The sequence below is a fragment of the Falco naumanni genome, chromosome Z (genome assembly GCF_017639655.2).
Source record: "Falco naumanni isolate bFalNau1 chromosome Z, bFalNau1.pat, whole genome shotgun sequence".
Classification (NCBI taxonomy): Eukaryota; Metazoa; Chordata; class Aves; order Falconiformes; family Falconidae; genus Falco; species Falco naumanni.
Window position 1 is genome coordinate 52,322,418 of NC_054080.1, and position 14,706 is coordinate 52,337,123.

Sequence of the window (14,706 nt, forward strand, 5' to 3'; positions counted from 1 at the left end):
TCTCGTGAGTGGGGAGGGAAGGGGGAGTCTGCTCCTGCTACAGGGGAGTCAGGAAAAGAGACCGGGCCTAGGCAGGATTGTTGAGCTGCCCCCACCCCTAGATGTGCTGCTCCTGCCAATGGTGGAAAGACAGAGTTCTGCCACTGGAAGAGCTCTCTGTCTCCCACCCCTTGCCAGTATCCACTGCAGACAGCCAAGCTGGGTCAGGGAGGCTGAGATCAACCACTCTGGGCAGCAGGGGTTTCTCCACTGATAGGTCTCTCTTTCTGTCCCCAATGCTTATCTCTGCTCCAAGACAGCCAACAGCAGGACCAATGCCAGCTCTCTTCTCTGACTAATTGACACAAAGACTAATTATCCACCTTTTTAAAAAGCGTAGCTTTCCCTGACCAGCCCTTGGGTTTTTTCTTGGTCAAGATGACTCCTACTATGGAACAGTAAGGTATGTAGGGGGATGTTTAACTCCAGATACAGTCCTGCGGCTGTACCTGCTGGCAAAAGGAGGGCAGTGTGTGACACGTTCAGAAGCACCTGCTCTGCTGACTGTGACTTCCCAAGAAGCTACTTAGGTTTGCGTTTGATCTGAAATGTGTGTACAATGCTGGTGAAGACTGAAAAAGCTGTAACATGCTTTTCAGAAGTGGATGGTGCTTTTTCTCAACTACTCTTACCCTGTAACAACTAGCTCCTGCTATCAGTGATGCCAGATGAATCCCCTGAGCACATCCCCTCCAAGTACAGGAAAACTAACACAGTTTCACTCCACTATTGCCTCAACAGCAAACTGATCATGGCTTTTACCTCATATGACCTGACTTCTATAAATTTCGACCGTATGACCTTCTCTGCACTAGAAATGAGCTACCCGGTGTTGTTTTTGAGCTCAAATCCCAGAGAGGATATTTAGTTAATAATAGGTGATCTGTGCAGCAGCATATGGGCAGGTCATTAAAAGGGGTTCCCATTATCTAATTAGGACTAGTTCTCTGTTTGCCTTTCCGCACAGTGAATTAAGGCTTGGCTTGCAGCTCTGCTTCTGATCTCCCTTAGGAGCTTCAGTTCCCAAAACTACTACCCCTTCACAAATAGCCTTGAACCTTGTCTGGCTGCCTGAAGAGCAGTTTCCCCTCTGTGGATCCCCCAGGGTACCCTGCTGGATGACTATTCATCCACAGACAAGCCCGCTGGCTGCAGAGGCAGGGAGGGAGGGAGGACGTGGCACATAGCTGCCCCCAGGAGCATGAAAAGCTACCCCATGGTGTTGATACACACTGTATCAAGATGTACTTGCTTTCTACAACACGTTATGTGAAGTGTTTCTTCCTGGTGGTCTTGGTGGCATTGTCCTGGACAAATACGCTTCAGAAATTTCTCGTGCCACTGGTAAACAGTGTTTGGATTTTATTTAGCACAAATAGTTCAGTCTTCCACTAGCAGAGAAAGAAAATATGGTACCAAGGTGAAAATATTGGTACCATACAATGTTAAACATGGACTTACAGCAAATTAAATCTAGAATTATGCTCATAAAGGATTCAGACCTAAAATTAAAAGCTCTTTCTAACATCCATGCTTTTTTACTTGCTTTTTGAAAAGCCTATTTTACGCTTTTCAGTTTTCATAACCTTAAATTTACTACGTTTTTTTAAGTACCTGTTATACAGCACTGTAGTCTTATAATTTAAAAATTGGAAATACTGGGTTTATGTCTTTATCTGGAATAGGACCAAAGCTACAGTTACTAAAGCCTAATCATTCAAGAGAATAAAGTTTATACTACAGGACTACCATAAGTAAAACTCTCTTTCATGTCTTAGTCATGGAAAATTTATATCAAGTTTTCCGTACAGTCAGACTGCAAATCTCATCTAGAAGAATGAGGAACAAAGACCTCTTAAGCTCTGAAATACTTTCTTGAATATCCTGCTAATGTTTTTTAAAGAGTTACAAGATAAAAATTCTCCCAATATTTCTTTTTTCTAAACACCAAATTAAAATAATATCATCTGTCTTATAAATGATGAATTGATATTCCTCCCAGCTTTTGAAGAAAATATAAAAGGCTGTATAAAATTCTTGGCAATTTCTCACAGTTAAAGCATCAATTTGCTCTCCATTTTTCAATACATAGGTGCTTTTTTCAGTGCCATATATAATGTGCATGATTTGTTAAATCTAAGGGTAGTGTTTTGTATTTTTTTAACAATTAAAAAACAGATTGTTGCAAGTTCCTCAAATTTATCTACACTGCCACAAGTAAGAAGTCATTTCACTCCATAAGCACATAATAGATGCAGGTGTCTCTCAGTGGTGGGAGACAGCAGCATGTAGTACAGAGAACATCATCATGTGGGTTTGTGTGAACAAAATTTATACATTCATTGTCAGGTATTAAATTTGGTAACAGTTCTCTCTGCCTGTATTTAAGCAACCACAGACGAGCAAGTCTTTTGAGTTTGGTGCTCATATCCAGGGATCATAGATCATACCATGATGGTCTTCCAGGAGGAGAACTACGTGGAACAATGATGAAAACATTCTCTAATAAATCAGTTGCACTTGGGGTTTGGAGGCTTCAGCAGAGTGCCTTGCTCTTGTTTCTCAATGCATTTGATAGCCAGTAGCTCCCTGACCTAAACGCTGCCAAAAGGCTTATTTTAATGTTCTTACAGAGAGTTGAATGGTGATCTGTGTAATTATTAGGTTTTTCAGCTCGCCAACCACCATCGTCTTTCTCACCTCACGTTTCAATGAGGTGTGTGGTTTTTTTGTTTTGCTTACACTGAAGCCAGTACTGCCTTAACTGCTACAGGGCAGCTGAAATCTGTGCTGGGTATGGCTGGGATGAGGTGAACCTTCTGCACAACAGACCATATGTATGGTGCTATGGTTTAGAACTATGATTTAAACGATGTTGATAACATACCAGTGTTTTGGCTGTAGGTGACCAGTGTTTGCACAACACTGAGGCTTTATCTTTCTCCCACTCTGTCCCATCAGCAAGTAGGCTGGGGTTATGCAAGAAATTGGGAGAGGGCACAGCCAGAAGAACTGACCCAAATTGACCAAAGGTATAACTCATATTATATGATGCCTTGCTTAGCAAGAAAAACTGGTGGAAACAGGAGGAAGGCAGAACTTTGATGGTTATGGCACTTGTCTTCCCAAGTAATCACTACACTTGATGAAGCCCTGCTTTCTAGGAAGCAGCTAAACATCTGCCTGCCACCAGGAAGTAGTAAAGTAATTCCTTATTTTGCTTTGCTTCCACACATAGCTTTTTCTTCATCTGTTTAACTGTCTTTATCTTGATTCATGAGTCTTCTTGCATTCTTTATATGAGCTACTGTGTTTGTGCTTGGCCATTGACCAGGCGGAGCCCACAATATACACATATATTTTTCAGAATTAGTGGCAGGGACAAAGATTTTTCTGTATGAATCTGCTTGGTGGCTTACTGCTCCAAAGGAAAAGCATGCTGTTCTCAATCCTAGTTATTGATGATTGCCTAGTGATTAGATTTTTAACACTAGACAAGGAGTAAGGAAAAACCCAACAACATCACCATATTCTGGTGAAGTGAAAGTCCAGTAACTTAGTTTTCTACCTAAAAACTGGGTTATAAAAGAACAGCATGTGTAGTTTCTACACATAATGGTTTCTGAATAGCAACTTGTGGTTCAGAACTTGCTTCCAATCACGTTTTCTTAATGCAGATGATGAGTAACTGTTCCTTTCCCCTACAGAGCACTATATTTCTATGAGGAGGTTCCTAGGCTATGAATGATACACTGTCATTGTTAGCCTATAGTCTAAATATGGCATACAGTTAAGTGAATCAGGGATAGAAGAGCTCAGAATACAGCATACGAATGGCAAGCTGGTTAGCTTTTGGGATATCCTGGCCTAGGGGCTGCCAGAGGTCTGTGTTCTCTGGCGTCTTAATTCGGGCTGATAGACTCCAGTAAACTGCTCATGTATTGCTGGCTTCTGTTTTATCTCCTAAGTCATACTGAAACGATGCTGTAAAAGCACTAGCTGTCTTCAGAATTACTTTTCTGTTACTGTTAGGTTACTGTTTCAATTGTAGGTTAAAATTGTGTTTCAGACGTCATTTCTAGACTGAAAAAAAAATAATAACATCTTTTGAATAAGTTTCGGGGTGAATAAGCAAAAGCCTTCCTCATTGAAAAAACTTGTTTCTGACTCATTTTGTAATAGCATGGTAGTGTGCTATGCTATGTAAATACGTTGTAAAAACATACCAAGGATTCATGCTTAAACTAGTTCAGTAGATGTGTGAATCCTGAAAACATGTTCTGCTACAGTCTGTGAACAAGTTGGTACAGCTTTACTCAAAACACATTGCAACTTCCTCATTACTGTCTCAGTTCCTCAAAGCAGTAGCTTCTGGGAGGTTGAAGGGCACTGGCAATGAAGACCAACAGATAGAACAGCCATAGACCACCTAAACAGTGCCAGGTTACCTGTGCAGGCACGGACTCTCACAGGTTTAGGCAGAATGCCTTTGCCAATTGATGCAGGCAATCCTGAATCAATCTTCTGTTCCCCATTCAAAGAATCTGTGAGGCGTTACCCACTTTCCCTAAAAGAGAAGAAATGCCAGGCATGCTTCTAGAACAGGGCATACCTGAGACAACCCCAGAGACTCCACAACAAAATTTGGAAGGGCAGATGTGTGAGAATTTTGCTTTAAAAAGCCTACTTTGGAAGCAGTGGCTTTGAGTTAGATGATAAGGGAAGTGCTGCGTATGTATCCTGGAGCTATTTAGTTTGAATACCTATGTATTTCAAAACTGAAACAATATAGCTTATTGGGACGGTAGTATTTAGATTGAACTAACTTGAACTGACTTGTATATGTTTTTAATGCATTATTTCCATGTCTAGAATCCTAAGATGTCAGGTGACTTACTAAACTATAAAGCCAGATATTTCTTCTGGGTTTGTGGTGGGTGGGATAATTAGACTCGGAGATCAAACCAAGAGACGGATATTTAAATATAAACTTTTCATATACTGTCTTGTGTCAATGGGTGTCTCCACTAATGGTCTTATATCTTTTTCATTTCACACACAGCAGAATTAATATTTTTTTAAAGTTAATCAAGCTACCATTATAATTTAGGCAGAGTTAAGGTGGTATGCATATTCCTTTAGCTAGCATATGATGAAAGATCACTACATACTGGCGGTAATCCAACAAGGCATTAAATACACAAGCAGTTCTACTTGTTTCAGTAGGGTTAGTTATGTGCCTAAAGAGAGAAGCTGATGTGAATGTAATCACTGGCCTAGGTTTACTGTTATTGCATACCTGAGACTGCAGGAAATGCAGAATGTGTATTTTCAGCTTGACAATTTTCATCTTCCAGTGTTTACAATGAAGTGGAACATTCTTAATATAACTAGGATGGGATAAAGCATATGAGCAAAGAGAACACCAAGTTTGCCAGGGATTTATATTTTTTTCTTTTCTATCTCTATTTTCTCTATTCATTCTCAAGTGTGAACATCTTTTGGTTCACTTACTCTGAAGACATTGAAAAACCTTGCACTGAACTACAAACAGTGACTAATACAACAACTTGAAAATGTACTGTTTGTTCAGATTTATTCCAAATCCATTCATCATCCTACTTTATGGAATAGAAATTCTATGTCTTCCTCTTCTTAAGCACAGGAGATAAATGAGATTGTACCAGTCAGCATATGGGTCAATGAAGTAAGCAGTATTTTTCAAGATTTTTTACTGCATACATTTAGTCTTTGAAAAAAAGGATCAAAAAGGAACATTGTGTGGACTGCTCCAGAGTGAGTAATGAAATGGGGAAAAACAGGTCAAAGAATATTTTGGCATTCCAAATTTTTCTGCTTCATAGTAACAGGAATCTTGTAATGTAGTAACGGTCAGACTAATGCTGAATTTAGATTTCTGCCACAGAGGTCCCATGCAACATTATCATGACACGGTTCTGACACTGGAAACCTGAAAATAAGTATTTATTGCTGTAAATCAAATTGGCACTTAAATGAATCAAAATCTTATTTCAGCTTACTTTGCTTTTACAGATATTAGAAAGTGAGTTTTAAATGAATTTTTATAGCAAAGCTGGCTAAGAAAATTACAAGAGCATGAATGAAACTGGCCTTAGGTATCATTTTTACTTATGAAAGACAGAAGTCCTCAGTTGTGAAAAATATGAAATATATTTAATTGTGTCACTGAGAATTAGTAACTAGCCCCTTTAAAAAATTATTTACTTTTGTTTGTGTGCTAGCTGTGAAACACCAAAGTTTAAAACTAACCTGTGTCTCTGGATTCTGCAAGTTAACTGTGGAAAGTAGGTTAAAGAACCATCTGTAGGACAGGCAGTAAACTAAGTTCACAATCTATCTCCAGGAAGAAAGCTGTGCAAGGAGTAACCGCACTTCTTTTTTTCAAACTAGCTAGAGCATTCATTCATTTTAGTTCCTCTTTCCTCTAGGAAAACAGCTGAACACCAGTCACCCTATGGTAAACTGTAATGAGAAATACCCTGAATTTCAAATAGCTTAAGGCTGGGAAACATGGTAAGTCTTTAAACTATCAAAAGTACCTCAGGTGGTTAACTAATAATTGCTATTTAAATGCTCACCAGCTTTTACAAAATTACTTCAGCTACAATAATATTTTTTAACCTCAATACAGCAATAACATTCCTACCACATACTTGATGGTTTGTTATTTCTTATGTTGAAATGAGACATTCCTTCTCAGAAAAGTATCTTGCTGTTCTTGAACACTATGCTAAAGTAAAAAATGAAACAAAAGAAAGCAAAAAATCACAAGTAACTTCTAAGATATTTCAGCACTAGATTTGTTGTCTGCTGGCAGGATTGGCAGCAGGAGACTAAAGGAAGATCCAGATCAGTGTGATTATATGTCTGGCTGGGGAGAAACAAAAATAGAAGACGACACTAGCATGAGGTAGGTTGGCAGCTTTTATGGATGTGTTCTTTGTTCAAGGTACTTATACCTATTAATGTCACTAATAATATTTGGTGATATGGATTGATGGATTTAGTGATACCATGGAGAAAATCTTGGTTTAAAACCCCAAAAGCCAGATGGAACTGCATTAAGCTGTTTTCCAAGAGACTTAGTTGCAGTTAAGGCTGGTAGCCTTAGATATGGCTATTGCTGAAGAAATAATAGGCCCATACTTTGTACATAAATCCCTTATATATTCCCTTCTTGCAAGGGTAGGGAAAGAGCAGAAGACAGTAAACCCTGAACTCATTGTCTTCTCTTGAAATATTCTCTAAGCAAATTAATTGCTTTCCCTAACCTTTTTTTCTGAGCTGAAATAAAATTTCTAGGTTAAAAAGGTTATTACTTCTGAGTTTGAGTTGATCTTATAATAGCACAGAAAAAACATAACACATGCTTTTACATAGCAGTTATGGTGATGGATTGAATTATTTGGGGAGGAACATATTTTGCCATTAGGAGCAAGCTTCAAGATATTGGGCTTTACTCCAAATTGGATGCAAACCCAAGGCATTGACAGGTATAACCATTTAAGAAGTCAGCTCTTCCACATCCTTTATTTATATTATTGAAAGCCTTTACATGGGATTTTGCCAGTCAGATCCCACCTAGTGAAGGATCTGGGGACACAGCTGGAATTCAGAGGCCTAACAAATCTGTTTGGCCAGGTAGACTTCAGCCTCAACTACATTTGTGTGAATTTATATTAACTGCACTGATATAGGATGTAGTTTAAATTCACATTAGTATAACCCACAGAAGAACCTGGGTCCAAATGCCCAGTGTGAATAAAAAAAATGATTGCATTTAATAGAGAAGGCTTTGTCCCATGTTACCATAAGCAATCAGTAAATATTGTATTGTCTTACATCAGTTGCTTGTCCCTTTTTTGGAGTGATTATTGTCAGTATAGGAGTTACTATAATTGTGTAAATATCTCTAATGTCCATAGAATTTCCAGTGACTGTACCTCTTACTGTAGAGGGGAATTTAAAATCTGTTGCTGGCTATGAGGAGAGAGAAAATCTTAAAGTTTGGGAATGTTCTGAATTTTCATGAGACCTATCTGAGGCCCAGAACAAGAAAAACTTTAGAGTTCTAATTCCATTGCACTCTAGAGGCTGAAATCATGTCATGATGACATCAGTAATACATCAGTAATCGTGTAAGTCAGTCCTCTTTACAACTGTGGGGACACAGGCAGAACCACAGGTATATAAACGTTTTGGACACTACTGACCCTTAGGTCTGTGAGCAGGTGTCTCAGTGTGGTTTACTTCTCTATAAAGCAAACATGACACATATCGCTTACAAGGAAAATCAAGTCGTGTGCAAAATCTAAGGGGCTGAAACCCATTTCTTGTTAGTGGCTGTACTGACAGAGAATGGCTACTACTGCAATCCTCAACTGCTCGTGAATGTGCTCCTCCTTTTGTTTTCATTAAGATTAATTAGAATTTGGCTGTCTCAGGCTAAATCTTCCTTTGGGCTCAGCTGATGGGTTTTCTTCCTTCTTTCCAGAGAACTGCAAGCCCAGAAGTCTTCTATCTCTAGATGGTAAGTTGAATTCTGCATGTGAATACATTTCTTCTGTTTTTATTTTGTAATTTAAGTTTGTGCTTTACACTATATTCAATTTTTAATTAGCTTTACAAGTTATAAACTACATTTCTTCTTTCCCTTATCAAGGTCCAATAGACTAAGCCATGGCTGTCCATCTCCCACTTGTTACCCAAGTTCAGATTTGCAAAACTCAGTTCTCAGCAGAACAAACCAATAGCAAACTATCTGTATATAAGGCCAAGCAAGGCTCAGGATTATTTTTTTGAAATCAGGATTTATATACCAAAGTAGCTGTCTGTGAACAGTTTTTGAAGATACTGTAATTGCAGCAAAAGAAAAAATTTGTCTGAAAAAGTTGCTGTGACATTTTCTGATCTTTCCAACAGAGAAAAATACAGTTGTCTTCCTATATTTACTCTTGGACATCCTGAGTCTGTTAAGACAACTTATACAAAATCAACTTTAGACTCCTTCTTTATGCTGGAAGGTTTGATAGCTAGGTCCTTATATTCCTGCATGTGCAATCCTGCACGTGCAATCCTTTTCATGCCATCACCAGTATGATAATGTCTTGTGTGGCGCCTAAGCAACAGGCTCAGTTCTGTTTTTACTGGATGACTGTCCTATGATGCACATAGTGAAACTATCTTTGACATACACTGAACCAGGGAAAGTGTATTTGGAGCCTTTTCATCTGACTGCTTGTATTGATCTATGAACAGTGGACTTTTGGATTCTAGGAAAGCATCAGATGGGTGAATTCATAAAATGAAAAATTATTTGTGATGTTTAATACTTTATTTTGTCTCTCCCTAGAAAACACTGTGTGTTTGATATTTTAAGTCCATTTTTCTCTCCCTCTTCTCTGGCACATCTTAAGTTTTTTTAAGGGGAGGTGGTGAGGAAAGGACTGTTATCTGCTTAAGCATCACTAAACAAAGGAGTTCGTGCTGATGCAATCAGTGCCTGATTTTACTAGAATAAAAAAAAAAAGCATGAGTTTTACTCACTTTGGGCCAGCAGTTTATTCCACATGTGTTCTTCAGAGTCATCTTTCAGAATAAGCTTTATTTTCTACAGTTACAATGAACTTGAGCAAAAATTATGTGACTAAACAGTTTCTGTCTAGAAAAGCATGAATTCCTCTTCTCCTTACCCTTTCCAGCCATCCTCCCTCCCTTGCCATACCATGTCTTCAAGAAGTAAATTAATGCTGGTTAATAGTCACTCATAACTAAAATAACGGAAGTAGAATAGCATCATGACCCTTTTGTGCAGGACCGAATGTATGGGTCTTCACTCCATACATAGCCTTTGAAAGGCATATATTTAATCAGTTTTCCACAGATAGTACTCTTCTGTCTCCACCACATCATCGACGTTTCAAGGAAGGAGGGGGGGATATTTTCTCTATCATCTACTGCTCTGTTATTTTAAGAGGTATCTAGTGTAACAATTAGAAAGTCAATGACTCAGATTCATTTAGTCTTAGAACTGCTGAGGAGGATGTTCAGAGAAAGCCTCTCACACCTACCAGACTCTATGCCTGTTCTTCAAAACCAAAGCCCTTAATATGTGTTTTGTATAAAGGTATTCTGTTGATAGATAAACAACGGGTAAATAGACAGAGAGACAGACTGAGAGACAGGTATGGCGTCTGTCTAATACTACAAATGCCATACATACATAAGTATATGTGTGTGCATGTATGTAGGTATTTATCTTCAGATATCTAGGTATCCAGAAATACAATAATTGAAAAATAAATAGATACATAGATAATGACATAAATAGATAGGGCCAAGACATAAATCAGGTCAGCTAGCTCATTTTTCCTCACAAACTCAGAAGAAACATTCACTAATGTAGATTTTCACATAGTCTTGCAAACTGTTAGAGAAGCATGGAGAGTTTTAACCTTCCCATTTGCCAAAAGGAGCCTATGATGTTAAGGGTGATGAAGTCCAGCATATGCTTTGCCCCTAGGTTGCTCTATCAACTCACAGTTGATATCCTGAAAATCAAATACCATTAATATTAGCAGTCTAGTGGTAGATCAGGCTTAAAGTAGAGACAGTTAGGCAAGAGTGTAGCCATATGGCCTGACAAATACAGACAATGATTGATTTTACGTTTAATGGCAATTATGTACTCTGCAATGAAGAAGTGTTTTACATAGTTTCAGGTCAGAGCATCAATAAATACTGCAAAGCCTCCTGTCTTCTAAAAAGCTAACCTTTTTTGAGCTATGTAGATGAGCCTTGCTGGATTTCAAGGTCTCCCAACACACAGCCCTGAAAGAAAAGGAGAATGATAATTAAGATTTAGTATAAATTTTACTGCGGAGGCATTCAGTCACTCTGCAGGCCTTAAGAAAGGTTTTACATTTTGAAGGCCAGGAGAACTATCAAGAACTATACTCCAGTGACTTTTATATTTTTATGCAGTGTAATTTGAGAAACAAAATGAAGTGTCTTGTTCTCTGTTCTTGTGCATTTTTCTGTGTGATAGCTTTGGTGCATGTTGTCCTTGGTAATACAGTGCTGGCACATCAAGCTTCTGAAGGGAGAGAAGGCAGTCAACAGGTTGTTCTGGAGGGAGGATGATGATTACATCCTGATAATTACACAAATGATTCAGAGGCCTAAAGTAATGAGAACCTGAGGGCTAATGGTAAGAAAGTGTGTGGGGGAAACCCTCAAGCAAAGCTTATGTTTCATGACATCCACGCCCACTGATCATGTAAACTGAATATCTCTCTTAGCCTGGTGGAGCGACCCTTCCACTTTGTCAGTCTGGACTAGCTGCAAAGAATGCCACAGGACAGTTTTATCTTTAGGGCCAAAAAGAAGGTGGATCTCAATCTAGAGACTGTTGGTGACCTCCTTCAACGGAAGTGATCTAGTTCTCAAGTGATATACCTCAGTAAACTACAGGGAAGAAAATCAAACACTGCCTGACCATTACTTCTGTGGGGTTTGATAATTCTGTTGTTTCTTGTTTTCCATCTCAGTCAATGGGTTATAGTAAGAGTTATGAGGAAGATGGTTAAGAGGCCCATCAATCAATTTCTCACAAACTTTGGAAAGTTACATATTAGGAATTTTCCGACCTTGATTCCTAAAAGTGTTTTCTGGGTTACGACAATGGAAATGAAAGAATTACTGGGATGTCTGTCCATCTGACAGGAGTGTCAGGATGGGACTTAGTACCTCCCCAGGGCACCCATTAATTCTGGCATCATCATACTTATTCTAAGCAGAAAATACATGAAGATGAAAAGGAACATCATCACATTTTCCTGAAAGATAATTCAAATTACTCATATAGTATTCTAGATAACAATTCATGAGTCACTGAAGTTATTCTAGACATCAGTAAATAGAAGTATATTCATTGTAGGAAAGTGGTTAATGGGAGGGAATACTTCTTGGATAAATAATTTTATATTCCTCCCACAGCCCCTTTATGTAGGTTTACTTTTTGAAGTAAATCTTCGTAAAAAAATCTTAAGAGAAATGCATATGAGTGAAGACGATGGACCAGTTGTGACAGAGGATTGTTGACAAGTGAGTTGGTAGGACGGAGGAGGGGATATTCAAGTGAGATTACAGATTTGGCTGATTATCAGAAAAATATTGTTTCTCTGAAATCTCAGTTGTTACAGTTGGCTTGTTGTATATCCTCTGAGTTTTCTTTTCTAACAGCTTGCCCTGTACTATATTAGCTGTCAGTACCAAAGGAAAAGTCAGCTAAGAAGGTCATTTATGTTACAAGATTTCTTGCAGGAGGCAGTGACCTCCTGTCTGCTAATTTCATAGTCAGCATTTGTTTTGTAAAGCAGTTCCAATGGCAAAAGTGCTCAACAGTAAACATCAAGAAGCAGCTTACCAAAAGTATGTACTCCTAAATAAATCAAAATACTGGGAATCACTGTTATGTGGTGCCCTAGTCCTGTTAGCATTTCTGTTGTGTGTTGAAGGCTGATGTTGTTGGCCAGGCATCTCAATATCAAGAAACTTAATCTGAAGACACCAGTATCATGTCTTCCACCATGACTATGGCTTTCTAACATTTCAAATGTATGGCTTTTTAAGGCCACCATGAAAAGGTGCTCATGACATTTAGTATATTTAAATATTGTTTGTCAAGCACTTGTGTGTAAACTAATGTATCCAAGTCTTGATCTGTGGGTAACTGTTCTAATTTTTTTTTTTTTTTTTTCATTAAGGCTTTTTCGTATGTTTTGGTGTTAGAAGATACTGACTTAAAATATTGAACTTTTCCATGACACAGGGAGTTCTGTCAGTGAAGTATAGCTTTCAGGACATTGTCCATAGTTAACATTTCACTTGCATAAGCCCAGATAAACAAACCATTGTCCTTTCTACTGAGTCACCCAAAAGGCCTTCTTTCTGCATATGTCATGAATAACAGCTACTTACAATTTACATTCATTGTTTTGCTTCTTGTATTCCAAAGTCCATATGTAAGACTTTTTGTCTTGACACATTTTCCTTGTCTGCAGCTGAAATCTCCTCAGGGTATTTATTTACTTTCTCCTTTTAATTTTCTGGAAAATGTGTTTGCTAATCTAAAAATGTTTTAGCTGCCAATTGTCACTGGCCTTTATAAATAAAATCTTATAAAAATGTAATAGTTTTCAAAAAATTTCCACTACATCATGCTGCAAGTGTTTACATCTTCTGTATACTAACAGAAAAACAGGGTTGCTCACTCAGTCTGTTCTCTGTCTGTAATACACTTTTATAAATGAACTGGAGCTGTTCAGCCTTATGTTCGGAGTAGTATATTAAACCTTTGCCTTTCATTGGATCTTTGCCACTTCACTTTATTTCTTGACACCAAACAATCATTCTTCTTACGGAAATCAGATCTTAACTGGGCAGGACTGGGCAAAACTTATTTCACACTTATCCAGACTTCAGAGGAAATGAATTTCAGCCCCTATATTTAGATGATTTTAACTGCTGAAAAACTGGAAGCTGAATGTTACCTAAGCTATCATAGATTACTTTAAGGACAGATGCATCAGAAGGAGAAACTGTCAGACATGGACCTTCTGATAAAGCACAGCTTCTATGTGTTGAGACCTACGTCTCAAAGCTGATCTGCCAAGGCACTGTAGACCTGTGTTTGTTGCTGCTCTGGAGCGTTTCCAGGATCACAAGATACTCTCAGCCATAATAAAACTTGAGATCTTGTTGTTTGGAGATAATCACTGAGATTAACACCTCCTGTGGCTGGTTTGTCTCAGGCTGGGGTGACTAGGATCCTGAATATGTTGTTTGCCAATGACTAAAGTGGGAATCTATACAGGTAGAGAAGTTCCTTTATCACAGCTAAAGGTGGGTGAGATCAACTCTACCCCTAGTGCAAAATGTTGGATCTAAGAAATCCAAGCTGTTAATGTCTAGGCCCTATAAAACTGAGCCACAGGTAATTGGGATGCCACTGAGGAGAACTCAATAATAGTCCCCAGGGTTTGAGTTGTACATTATTAGTGCTCTTAAGACCTATATTAATATATGGTTATGTTGCCATATAGTCAGTGCTAAGCTGAGGGGAAAACTGTATGGTATTAAGGCAGAGGAAAGACAGACTGGACAGTAAGAAGCAAGTGCTAAAAGAGAAAACAGCATGCATCTTCCCTGAATACCTCAGTGCCTGCTCCTTCATTTATGTTTGCTGTTAGGTACAAACTGAATCTGGAAGATAGAGTGACAACAGAAAAAGTACCATAGCTCAACCTGCAGCCTGCACTTAGCTTTGTGAAAAACACACTTTGCTGTAATTTGACAGAAAACTGGGTTTAACAGTCCTAAAAGATTGATCAGCATCTCCCATGATTCTGAGGCTTTACCTGTTGCCAGTTTAACTTTATGAAAGATGAGATTTGGTGCTGAAATGGATGCAGGCCCTGGTATTTGGGTCAACATAGGGGTTTGTTTGGCTGTAGATATGCAGATTCAAAACCTCGATTATTTTCAATAATAAATGATGGTCTGGTGATGAGCTCATTGTGGGTATCCAAAGGAAAACCTCTTCTTTGTCCCTTCCACTAGGTA

At 38.4% G+C, this 14,706-nt stretch overlaps 1 long non-coding RNA gene across 1 annotated transcript; it reads left to right on the plus strand.

Moving 5' to 3' along the window:
• The first annotated feature begins 6,507 nt into the window (after positions 1 to 6,507).
• Positions 6,508 to 8,612, plus strand: LOC121081041. The gene is made up of 3 exons (XR_005825567.1): positions 6,508 to 6,594; positions 6,899 to 6,991; positions 8,576 to 8,612. It is a non-coding gene; the product is annotated as an uncharacterized LOC121081041 (long non-coding RNA).
• The last annotated feature ends 6,094 nt before the right edge of the window (positions 8,613 to 14,706 follow it).